Consider the following 13,327-nt stretch of genomic DNA (forward strand, 5'->3'; position numbering starts at 1 on the left):
TTTGAATTCTGACCTTCAGTCTAAAACAGCTTTAGAGGTTACTCTTTTTCCGATTTGTGAGATTGCAGCAAAAAAAGAGTTAGTGCTGCTGGAAGGAAGCAGGAGGAGGTGGGGGAGGGGACTTTGAAGCCATATGAAAGGTTTTCCTCTGCAGTTGCTTTGTAACAACAAATATAGCAGCCCGATGCTAAGTGATTATACAAAGTTCCAAAATCTAGTATGCAACAATTGGGATTTCTGTGAATATAATTACAACTGAGACCCAATGGGAGAAAGATTGGACCCTTGGCAAACAAATGAATGTGCGTGATGTAATTACTAGTAAAGATCAAAGCAAATCACTAGGGTTGATTGCAATTAAACAATTCAATGGGGAAACAATTGATGAAAGTGTGAAAATAGTTGTCCATGTAATGATTATTTTAATTTAGACTTGCACTTTTTCCTTTTCATTACAAGGCCCAAAGCATTGAATATTTATGAACTTCACTTTTAGAAGACACTTCACCATTCCTGTACGTCAAAAGAAAAATACTTGTGGATGATTGAGTATTTGAAGGTTGAGGACATATATATTTGTTATATTCAACTAACCCAAGGTTTGTGATTTAGAAAGTTATGAACAAACTTACAGTGTGTGTTTTATGAATAATTGTAAGTCTTTTCGTAACTATTTTGTCAGATTTGAGCTTGGGCATTTAATTCTCACTATTCCTCTTAGATGCTTAATTTTTTAAAATTCAGCAGCAAACTCACCTTTTATTAGTTTTAGTCTTGTGTGTCATTGGTCAAAAAATTATGCAGACGCTTACAAATAACCAAGATACAGTAATTACCCACTACTCCATCTACTGTTGAACAGTGACTTTACCACTGCTAGAAGGAAAAGAATATATGGCACAAAGTTAGGAAATAATAACAAAATGGGATTCACATCAAATAAACTCATAATTTCTGTGGTTAGTTGACATGCATATTGTTCTTGCAGAATTTAAAAATTATGAGTTGGTTTGTAATTCAGAACTGAAAAACAAACAGTGCTTTTCCAGCTCCTGTTACGCCTTATGGGAGGTGCTCACAAAACTGGTTTTGTGCACGTTACCGGAAAAATGGTTAGATAAAGGACAATCCAGTGTTACTGAGATGGCGTATGTTTTACAGTGTACTGAATTTATGTAGCTGGCAAAGTTATTGCACTGAGCAAACTGGTAATGATATTGCTACTTCCATCTTATATGAGGTATCGATAAGTCAAAGATGAGGAGTAGTTCTTGGAGAATTAACTACCTAAAAGCTGGAAATTTGCAAAATCATATCTTTATATTGTTTACAGTGGCCAATTAATCATAATATCAGATAACAGCTGATTACTCTATAAGTTAAAACGCAGTCTCTAAGTTATGTTTCATTCTTATATAACTAAACATTGTTAGGAACTGTTGATTATAACTTATATAAATCTACACAGTTCATCATTAGTGTATTTGATGACTTGCTTGTTATAACAAATTATCTATAACTCTTTATAATGACTGGTGATTATATTACTGTTTTTGAAAATATTCTGTTTTTTGATGCTGAGATAGCATAAAGACAGTTATGTAAATCATTAAAAATAGTGTTAGCAGTTCCCAGTTTGCTCTTTCCATTTAGGCCCCCATTCTACAAACACTGCATAGCTTTATCCAGGAGCAGTCCGATAGATTTCGGTGTGACTGCCCATGTGAATAAAGTTACTCACATGCTTAAGTGTTTGCCAGATTGAGGCTTTAATATTAAAGGGAAAGGTTCTCAAAAGTACCTAAGTGGCTTAGGAGCACATATCCCATAGAATTTCAATTGGATTTCTGCTCCCAAGTCACTTAGGCACTTCTGAAAATCCCACCTTAAAAGGTATTGAACTTTGAAGGACCTGCTTACCATTTAAATAATGTTCAGAAATTCAATTAGCTAGATGTAATATTCTTAAAATAAAGGATATTGTCCTTAGTGGAGTTGTTATAGCATCCTGCTGGGAATCTCTGAATTAGGAGTAAGGTCTTGATCCCGCAGCTTGGGCCAGTAGCATGTCATGGCAATAGCCTGCTCAACTGTCAGGGAAGTGGTGTCATTGCTGACTAGAGTATCCACTTCAGAACATTCGATGGATCGCAACTATTAGTGGTTTAATATGAAAGCCAAAAATGTGTTTTCCGTGCAGAGACTGCTGAGAGAGGAGAGTGATAGATTTGGGGAAATGTGGAGTAAGAAAAACTACAGGAAATCTCTATATATAGTATTACAGATATTTAAAATGTACTGTCACGTTTAAACAAACAAGACAAACCCCAAACAAACTTTTTTTGATTTTCTACTGGAATACCATATATATCTATATTATACTATATCTATATCTAGATATATACACACTTCTGTCTGTCTTCTTACTGTACCTCTTGTTTAGTGAAACCTTCAAACATATATACTCAGTGCATGCCTAGAAGAGCAAATGATAGACATAATCTACCATTATGAGGGTAAAAAAGAAAGTGCACATCACACAATTTTTTTGTTCATGTATTTTTAGATGAAAAATAGTGAACCCTCAAGATAACTGCTATCAAATTAGATTTGGAATACAGAAAGTATGCATTCCTTCTGCAGAAAGTCTGTGGATTACATGACTTTATAGTCATTTTACAATCTATAAGTATCTCAGAGTCACAGAAATTAATGGACTAGTTTAAAAAATTGTATTTAATTTAATGTAGCCATTGGTATATCTTTTGACTAATAACTACAGTCAGCAGTTTGCATGTTTAATGATTATGCATTATACCTTAATTCATCATTACACATATTAGGTAACTCTTGAAAGAACATAATTCAATATTAATAATTTATTAATCAAGCCCTGTCCTTCCTAATCTTAGTGATATTTTTCAGAAGTAATTGTTTGAATGGATGACTTCTGCCACTGTTTTTCTCTGCTTGTAATCACCAAAGACTTTCTATTTTTGATCAACTCAGTAGCATGAAACACTAAGAGCTCCCATCAAACATTGCAAACTTCTACTACACCTAGGCATGTATCTAGGCAACAGCTGTTATGTGTAAAATAAAACTTGTTTGGAGACATAGGAAAGATATTGTCTATTTGAGGGGATTCAAATGTTATATTAATGTTGTTGTAGGGAGTCCAAAAATGAACTTAATTCAGTAATAAAATAATCTTAGAATGTATTTTATTTTTGTTTTCAAACTAAAAAATATACAGGTAGTCATCTTGTGCATCTGTTTAATGTTTATGTATAACTTTTTATGTGGAGACAAATATTGAAATACTTAATACCACTGTTCTGCATCATGATCTTCTATCTTTATCTAGTCAATGTTTGTAATATGCCTGTCACTGCAATATATGCAAATGCCCCCAAATTACTGTTCCAAGTCAGCCCAGTTTTACTTGTGTTAAAACCAATGGGAGGACTTGTGGAGCAAGGAATTATTTAATGCAAGTGAGGGTGATGGAACTACTTCCTATGAGCTTATCTTACACTTAATATGGTATATTATAAAGAGTCCAGTTTTCATTTCTTATAAATCCTTGGATGGCGATTGGGTATACAAGGAATACAGAATAAAGACAAATTCAGACCTGGTGTAAACATATGCAACGGTAATGAAAGTCTGTTCCAAATTCAGCAATAATGTAAACAATTATATAATTTGCTGGTGGAGTGCAAGTGGTAAATAGCATAACCTGTGCTGATTGGGAATTCGGTGACATGAGTGTTCAAACCAAGGTGGTGAATCAAGGAACACAGCTAAGAGGAGGCTGTAAGGTAAAGCAGAATCCTGCTTTGTGTATGTGAAATGCATAATCTGGCCTTTTATAGCTATATAGGATGAGCTCATCAGCTAGTATAAATCAGCATATTCTTACTGATGTCAATGAAGCTATGCTGATTTAAACCATCTGAGGATCTGGCCCATAGTCTCAACTGTATAATAAGTTCATAGTTTAGATCATAACATGAAATAATTATATTGACTATCTGATCTCTGAAGACTAGACTTCAGCATAAAGAACTTTAAATAACAGTTTAATAATTATTTCAACAAAGAGAACCCTATTTTATCTACCAGCCTCCTCTTTGTTGCTTTATTGTATATGAAACTGTTGTGTTTAAATAGGTCCAATTACCATATTATCTTCTACTGCCAACATGAATGCTACGGAACATGTTAAAATATTCAGAATAGATTTTTTTTCCTGCAGTGCTAAGGGCCCTTTTTCTGACCATCTTATACCTGACTGTAGCTCACCCCATGTCTGCCACCACTGTATTAGTCTGTGTGTGTCTGGGTTTTTTGAATACAGATATAGGACACACTCCTGAAATTCTTATTCAGGCACTTCCATTAAGGACTGATCCCTTAGTCATACAAATACAAAATTAAACCATAGAGGATATATCTGTTTCAGTAAGCAAAAGTTTCAAAATGGCAACATTTATTTCATATAACTGTGTATTTGATTTGAAAAAGTAAAATGAAATGTGTTTATATGGCAATAATCTACATTACTAGGAGTCTTGAGTGTTACTTATATGTTTAAACTATTTTTGTCTTTACATAGCAAGTTCTGGATTTTGGTTGGTTGGTTGGTTTGTTTGTTTGTTAAAAAGGGATATTGAGTAATGTTTTAAAATGTTAGATAATACATAACAACATGTTTCAGTTTTGAAATTTCTCCAAAATAACTCAGGCCTTCATTCTGCAAAAGCATGTATATAATTTTGCTCATGTAAGTAGATGGAACTCCTGAAAGGAGTAAAGTTGAGCATGTTTTGTTTTTTTTTAAAGTGTTAGGATTGGCTAGAGGTTTTTTTTGTTTTTTTTTTAACGATGTAATTAACACTTATATATGCCACACTAGTAAGGACTTTAAACTAAACACTTTTTGAAATAGGCTGAGATTCCACAGAACAATTACTGTTTATTTGTATTTCATTCTCTTATTTAATTTTACCGGACAAAACTGGATATTTCTATGATAATGTATTTGTATTTCTTTTACAGCTTAATATAAAACATTATAAGCAGTATTTTTAGCATGCGAAACATTATGTGAGTATAAAGAAGTAAACTAATTCAAAGTTTATGCTGGCTACATGGACAGGCCCAATAGAAATCTGCTTATTTTGACCTGAGCTCCCATATATGGTATATGACTATCCCGAGATTGCTTTTCTGCACTAAACAAAATGCAACCCTAGGTGTGTTTGCAGCTTCAGGTCGTCTTGTAGCTTTGGCAAAACGGTTTGCTTTCCTGAGGTGCTTTCTCCAGAAAATGTCACTTACTTGGATATGATAGCCAGAAGATTTTTTTCATCTGGAAGTATTGCTTTCATTAGTTAAATTAAGGTAAGGCTATGTTACCAGTATAGTATATAACAACAAATTTTGTCAATGAAAAACATTTTAAATCTGTTTATTCTGGATAAGGCTAAATTTTATTTAATACATTAGAATTGGGCATAGTCTCAAGTATTTCTATTGCAAATAATCAGACTGGTTTTTTCATCATACTTTGATTATTTTTGCTCTAAAAGTATGGAAAATATAAGAGTTAAGCTAACTGAAAAATATTTTATAGAAGAACAGAATCATCAAAAAAAAACTTGTCAAAATTTAGTTACTACATATTATATATTCAATGCTTTACACTTAATTTATATATTTTTTATTTTTAATAGGCTGCTTTCAATGGTGAATAAACAAAAATGCAATAATATTAACTTAAGACATCTGAAATGAGTTTATATTAAAATACATTTTACATTAAATTATTGAAATACAAGATTAGTGAGATCTAAACTTTATATATTTCAGTGTTTAATTGATGTGACATCTAACTGTTTAACTATATAGGTGTACGTTTCATTTAATTGGAAATGGCCATTCCACATTTTTGAAAAAATGATAAAACATTAATACTGATAATTGAGTACTAATACTTTAAAATACAAGTCAAACACCTTGTAAACTCAGTTCTGATTGTTTTGAGACATACAGGTATTTCACATGTATCTGCATGTTATGCACTGTTAGAAGGTTCCAGACATTGTGTTATATAGCTTAACATTGCATTGGGCAGACTTCAATGTGAAAAAGGTTGTACAGTATGAGCAGACATTTTCTTTACCAGGTAATCTTTGAATTTGTAACATTTATTATCAAATATCTATCAGAACTGCATGTCTACACTTATATTTTGTGTGCTTTGGTGTTTCTGTGAATATCCTTGTTTAGCTTCACTTTTTGAGGAAATGTGTGTTTAATTCCAGCTTTTCTATTTGTTGTGGCTTTTCTTTAAACCTAGCTAAATGAATACGGGCACATTTAAACTGAGTTAATTTTTTTAAAATATATTACTGAACAAAAAAAAAGAACTCACTGCTTTTTCTAGTGAGAAGCAGAAAAAGATGGAAAAGAACTCTTGTGTAATTGCCACCAAAGGATATGAATGGCTAGCTGGGGGAGAAAGAGACACTGCTTGTTGACAGAGCGCTTGAGCTCTGTTCTTCACCCACAGCAGCTGTTTATTCGGATATCATAGGCTCCTTCATTTACATACTAAATTTTTCTATAGCAGCAAGGTTGAGTCAGGCAGCACAGGGCTCATTTCAATTGTTACTTTTAAACCAATAAGGTTCGGACAGGAGAATAGCTGTGGTTTGCATTACAAAAACAAAACAAAAAGCCCCGAGGCTACATGGGCAGACCTACAAGACTGAGCAAACAAATAGAAGGCATGAAGATTCTGCTGTTTCTTTGTCTACGGCTCTCAGATATTATCTGCTGCTGTTCAGTGGGGGGAACAGCCCATTCCTCAAAGCTGTTACTAAACAGAACAGTGGGAGCTGATGGTTCAGAGTTTGGTGCTAGACACAAACTCCCCAGTGCCACTTCCGACTCTAAGTCTTCCTGTGAAAGTCCACTTGGTGGTTTTTCTTTCTGGAAAACTTGCTCCCCCACCCCACCCCACCCCACCCCCGACGCTTTTGCAGGCAGAGCCTGCAGCAGCAATCACACAAGATTTTGCTCTGAGCTTGGGTTTGCCCTCCAGAGACGCTTCACTTCTGTTCTCGTGTTCGAGTGAGAGCTACTAAAAACCAGGGCAGTCGGCAACAGAGCTGAGCACAATACTTTACCCAGGAATAAAGCTATGTGAGGAATGGTGGTTTAAGTCAGAGAACGTGAAGGGAGCTCATAAAACTGGTGGATACAGCAGATCCAATCACTGTAAGTACAAACCGGCTGTTTTAAAAATTGCATGGAGTGACAACAGCTGTCCTGTGATGCAAAGAAGGAAGATAACACTAGGTCTTTTCTGTTGAAGCTTAAAAAAAAAAAACAAAAAAAAAACCCCAACCTCATGAAATGGCCTAATTGCAAAACAATGTGTACTTTCCCAAGTACTTCAGCAACTTTGTATGAGATCTCATCTATAAGTACGTTCTCCATTTCATGATTAGGTTAATACCTAATTATAAATCAACAGTTTTAACAGTTAATTTTCACTATGTTTTAGGCTTGGGTTTGTAGGCTTCCCTCAAAGCAGATGATGTTACATGGCTCTATTTATTGTATTCAGTCAGAGTTTTGTTCCTCCTATTTGATTTCGTGCAGTATTAATGGTTCATTGAAAATAAATAACACGATGATAAGTTGATGGGGGGAGAGTATATACAATCTATGGACCTGTGAAGAAGAGGTGCAAGAGCATGAGAAAATAATGAAGAAATTTGGAGGAAGAATGCATTACAGAGATCTTGACAGTACTTTCTGAAGCAGGAAATCCTTTTGCTTAATATGTTTAAATTTTCCAAACACCAGGCAAAAGATTCAGTTCTGCAAAGGAGAACTTTTAGAGAAGACAGAATAAACATCTATACAGCTAAAATATATGACGTTTATTGACATTTTATGTGGCTCATTTAGAACTAAGAACTTAGAATCCGGAAGTTAAAGCTCTTTAAAGTATCAATAAATTTTACATCTTGCTTTTGAGCAATCAAGACTCACAAAAGATTCACAAGTATGTATTTCTTAAGGTGTTTTTTACAAACATCAATAAAATGGATGGCTGCTGTAGTAAAAGACTTATTCTATAAAAGTAGAGGTGTCACTGACTTTAAAATCATTCCTTAGATGCAGATATATTTCAATGAAGAGACAAGCAGGAAAACTAACAAAATTTAAGAATTGATAAAACTTGTATGGAACTTTTTAATGCTGTTTGTCTCTTAAATAATTAAAAAGACAATGTTGACAGGAAGTTTTTTAAAATACTGTTTTCTGTGTAGTCAGAATTTTTTAGCCCCAGTCATACTTTTCAGAATAAGTATTATTTACAGTTTCTTACTGAAATTGCTTGTGCAGAGTATTTGAGATAATTAAGGGTGTATAAATGTGTATATATGTACATACATACACACTCACAAGTCATGGAGTTCCTTACTGTTTTATTACTAAAGCCCACTATTGAGCAGCCGTAGTCTTTTAAACCTGAAAAATCTGTGTGGTGACAGACACAGAAACCTAACTGAGCCACTCTTCACCTTCTGGAGCACACAGCATAAGAATGCGCAACTCCAAAAGCAAAGTTATCATTTTCTAAGTTTTGATAGATACAAAATATTTTGTAAGAACCAAAAAATGCTTTGAAGACCAGAAAGCTCATGGTTCATTTTAAAATATCTGTATGTATTAGAAGTATTGACACGAAGTGGTACTTGTTTCCTAAAGAGAATAATACTGTTCACATTTCAGTCAGATGTCAAAATATTTCATTTGTAAGTGTTGAAAATAGGTAAATGAAAGGTAGTATTTTTTAAAAAATAAACTAGTATTTAAAAATTAGAGAGCTGTGATCATTTGCTTCTGTTCTGAAAATTATTCTTTTTAATCTCGTCTTTGAAGTAAGTACTTGAATTAAAAAGAAACATGACTTCCTCATATATTCTGTATATTGGTAGGATTACAAGAAGAGTGAAAGTGTAATGAAAGAGTTTGCCAGTTTCTGAGGTGACTTTTTTCTCTAGTATGTTTTTCCTTTAATTTCTTCACATTTACCTTTGAAATCATTACATTTATTTGTGAATGGAAAATGTTTTCAAAGAGAAAAAGAATGCTGTTTTGAAAAAATATGTATAGTTTATGCTGTTAAAACTGACAATATTTTCCTATGAAGAAATATTCTGATTAGAAAATTGCCATTGTCTTTGAAATTTTTGGGTAGAGTAGAACTGTGGTTGAAAAAAACTAGCTCATATGCCAGCTATATTTATTTGGATAAGCTTAGTTTTTTCACTTTGAAAATTTATTTTCAGCTGGAAAAAATGTTTTAAATTATAGTCATTTAATAAAAATTGCTTCTAGCAAGCAAAAAAAGTCTGTGGAAAACCCATAATTTAGACAAGTACCTACATTTTATTTGCTCTGTGCTGCCGAGATTTAGAATCCCTTCCCATTTACAGTTTACTTTTCACAGAACATTATTAACTTTTTGGCTTCATATATGATCTTCTGTCAGATGCTTTTGATTTGTAATTTAGCGAAGTATAATAAACAGTGCAAAAGTCATGAATTTTCCTCCGCATCCTGAGCTCTGTGGTAGGGAAAATGTGATAAAATGTGTACCTTAAGTCTTGTTTGGTGATCTCTCAAAGCAAGTTTGCCTTCTGGAAATAATTTCTGGGGTTGAAGAGCATGGTATTAACAGATTTAATGTGGCTATTCAGTGGATTGGTGGAGTACTATGTGAGGTTTAACAAAATGAGAGAGACAAATTGAACATCAACAAAACCTACATCTGTGAAGAATTATAAATTTAATTAGTAAAAAAGGCAAACTTAAAATACCTCATTAAGTAATCAGAATTTGATGTTACTGGTTTAAGATTCTTAAATGGGTGAATTTTAAGTAGCTGTGATATCAATGTCCTTTCTTTTCCTTGTCATATATAATACAGTCCCAGAATCTGTGGTCCATGTTAAAGATGAAGAGGTGAAAGTTACTTAAAATAATTAAATTATAAATAGTAATAACTTGTGATGCATTTTGAAGAATCTATATGTCATTTATCATTTTAGGCAATTTTAGTCTAATCAGGATGCAGAGTATAAGTGAGCGACAGCAAAAAAACCCTTTCATTGTGTATTTTTTTATGTGCCCCCTTGAATGGACTCTTAAGGCCAAAACATTTTTTCCCTTTGCTTAAAGGAGAAATTTGTTTAATTATTGAGCTACTAGAATGTATTTTAAAACTTCATTTATCTAGAAGCCTCATGGCAAAGGTGGGCAATCATATAAGAGTGAGCCAGCGCCACCCAGAAATGTGTTTTTCTCCCTCGTCATCATAAGTTTGTTTCTTTACTACATTGTAATTTTGTACCACACATAAAAAACTGAAAGCATGTGAAGTGTAGCATTTTGTAAACTGTAACTAATTTCACTCACATCTGTGTCTAATTGTTGTCTGCATTCGCATTCTTGAGAGTAGATTTATTTTTCCTGGACCACTGTGTGGATTCAGCTGACCAGCCTAAGTGAGGATTAGTTGTTTTAAAGTTATTTTGATTAAAGAGCCATTTTTAAATATGGTAACGAACAACACATGGTTTAAATAATCCTTGAGACACAAAGAAATATATCTGAAGTATGCCTAATGAAAATGAAGATCCTGGATATGAACTTTATGATTTGTGAGAGTGTAGAAGGACATATAAGGTATATATTTAATTTTCTAGGCTACATCTAGTTGAAAAACATACAGGCAAGTTGTTCTTTCCCCACACTAACTGAATCAAAGTTTTGTTGTTTTTTTTTAATAAAAACTATTATTTTGTGAGTAACTACATTTTTGTTAATTTTTATTTTGGAATTAAAATTGTTAGGATAAAATGCATTTCAGAAGTTGATAAAGTAATAATAATATTAAAAATATACTTTGGAGACTATGCCATTTAGTTTTTATATATATAATATATATCTTTTAAAAAGAAAATATTTTTTCTTTTGTTCATCTGAGACGTATTTTAAATGACCTTCCACATTACTAAGCAGAGATAGCTCTTAAAACAAAGTTAGTTCTCACCTATAATTTATTCCAGGTGTATAGAAGTACCAGTAGAGGAACATATCCTTAAGGCATTCTGCTGCAGTTTCTGGGGTTAAGAGTAAAAAAGTTTCCATCTTACATCTGACTATTTTTCTTTTTCTTACTTTAAAAAAAAAAAAAGTATGGAGTAGCTGCTGCAAACACACATCTGATATTTCAGTTTGATTTGGCTTGGTAAAAAGCATTGAAAAGCACGCTATGCAATACTTTAAATACACAGTTATAAAAAGATTGAAGTTTTTCTGTATGCATTATTGCATGCTTCTTGACATCACTTGTAAAGTTATACGTTGCCTGGCTACCTCTAGCAGTAGTTTACTCTTGCTGAAGTAGTAATTCTGTCTGTGATTAAAAATAACAAAAACTACACACACATAAAGTGAGATTTGCTTGGATGATTTTTATGGCACTTAAAATGCCTCATCTCTCTTGTTTCTTTGTTCTGTGATCATCTAAGAGATGTCAGTTCAGGTTGAATGGAAATGCACATGAAAGATTCTGAATGTAGACATTTAGACATTATATACCTTTGCTGGAGAAGTTTGTTTCTGCAGTCAAGCCAACAGCCTATCTTCACCTGCGAGTTATCACCTGCTGGTAATTGTGACTGGTTTTAGAGAAAAGTTTACTATCTAAGGCAATCCATTAAGTGATGTCCAGCAGAATCCACATTCATAAAGTTTTTCTGATCACATCAGATGAAAATATACTAGTCAGCTGGGGTTTGGAAATGATTGTTTTTACTAAACTGGGAAGACTGCTAATTGGTTTCCACTGTAAAATCCAAGCTCCCTTCTGAATCTCAGGATGACCAAAAGCAAATAGTGGGAGGTTCACGCCAGTTACATTTTTAACAAGAGAACTATAGAGTCTTTTCAAGTTTGGTATCTGAAATTCTTACAGATAGTTAGAAACCTTACAAATAGAACTCTGTCATGCAGAAGTGTGTTTTCTTCTGCATTTTAATCTGTTTTATTTTGCAATATGGTGACATCTTTTAGAAAACTAATTGGCACTGTTTAGAGATGGACATGGTTTTCAGATAGTTGCACCAAGTTGTTGGTCATAAATGATTTTCAGCTCTACGTAGCAGATGTACTTCCCATTTTAAGAAAATATCTGATCTAATGAATGTTAAATGACAGACAGATGAGGAAGAAAACCAACATGATAAGGTTAAGAAACTGTTGAGTTAAAGAGTGGGAGGGAGATATATTTCAACCAGTGATAACAAAAGATGAAAGATCTTCTGAGGATGCTGAGCTTTTACTGCTTGAGCTACTTCTGTACAACATGTTCCCTGCATTAACACCTACCTTTTTCCAGACACCTCTTTCTAGCTACCTTTTAGCAAGGCTGCTTTGCATGTTGATTGGGGGAGGGGTAATCCAGTTTGCAGCTGTCATAGGCCGGTGATGAATCACTATCCCGTCATTTGGCTGCCTTCCCCCTGACATGGGGAGGAGGGGGATAGACCTGCAGGAGGAAACAACAGTTGAGACTTCAATTTAAAGACAATATGCCTTTCACTGTTGCAGTATTCTCCTTTTCTTTTGGTTAAAGGACAGTATTGTCATCCGCAGTAATATCCTTGTTTAGATTAAGGTTTGATGTTAAAGCAGACTAATAAAGGCTTCTATTTCTTTCCTGGGTTTGCAGGTGCAAAAATCCCAAAGCAGTTCAGATGTTGCTGTTTTCTAAAGCTGCAGGTAAGGATATGACTGATATTTGGCCTCTCTATGGCAAGTACTGCTTAGAAGCACGGTTGTTTACTTCAGGTAAAAGTAAACGTTTATTATTATTTTCCACTTTAAACTGAATAATAGTACATCAATGCTTGGAGATTTCTGACGTGAATAAATACAGTAAAGTCTGTAAGCTATGAATAAATTCGGTTCTGCACTAAAATATTTTTCATTTAAATGGTAGAGAATCTCTTGCTTCTTGAAAACAAAACAAAAACCACCGTAGAACTGTAGCTGGGCTTTCAAAATGTGTGGCTGTGCTTTGCTAGGGGGAGTTAAGGTGAAACAATGCATTCAAGGCTGCCGCAATATAATCTCATTGTAGGCATGAAAAATCATATGGGTAAAACAACATTTGTGTTTAAGACTATTTACACTTCCACTATGGAAGGAAAAAGAGAAGTTTTTTTGT

The 13,327-nt window shown here is 33.6% G+C and overlaps 1 protein-coding gene across 4 annotated transcripts in view; it reads left to right on the plus strand.

Moving 5' to 3' along the window:
- Positions 1–13,327, plus strand: part of EYA1 (EYA transcriptional coactivator and phosphatase 1) — a 231,549-nt gene that overhangs the window by 100,597 nt on the left and 117,625 nt on the right. For 3 of the 4 annotated variants that reach the window (XM_084620525.1, XM_084620526.1, XM_084620527.1), the window contains exons 1-2: positions 7,098–7,290; positions 12,830–12,879. The gene's annotated coding sequence lies outside the window, so the exon portion shown is untranslated. Of the gene's footprint in view, positions 1–7,097; positions 7,291–12,829; positions 12,880–13,327 lie in introns of those variants that run through there. The other variant, XM_084620524.1, reaches the window with a different exon arrangement.

Source organism: Lepidochelys olivacea (assembly GCF_965140295.1).
Source record: "Lepidochelys olivacea isolate rLepOli2 genome assembly, chromosome: 2".
Lineage (NCBI taxonomy): Eukaryota > Metazoa > Chordata > Testudines > Cheloniidae > Lepidochelys > Lepidochelys olivacea.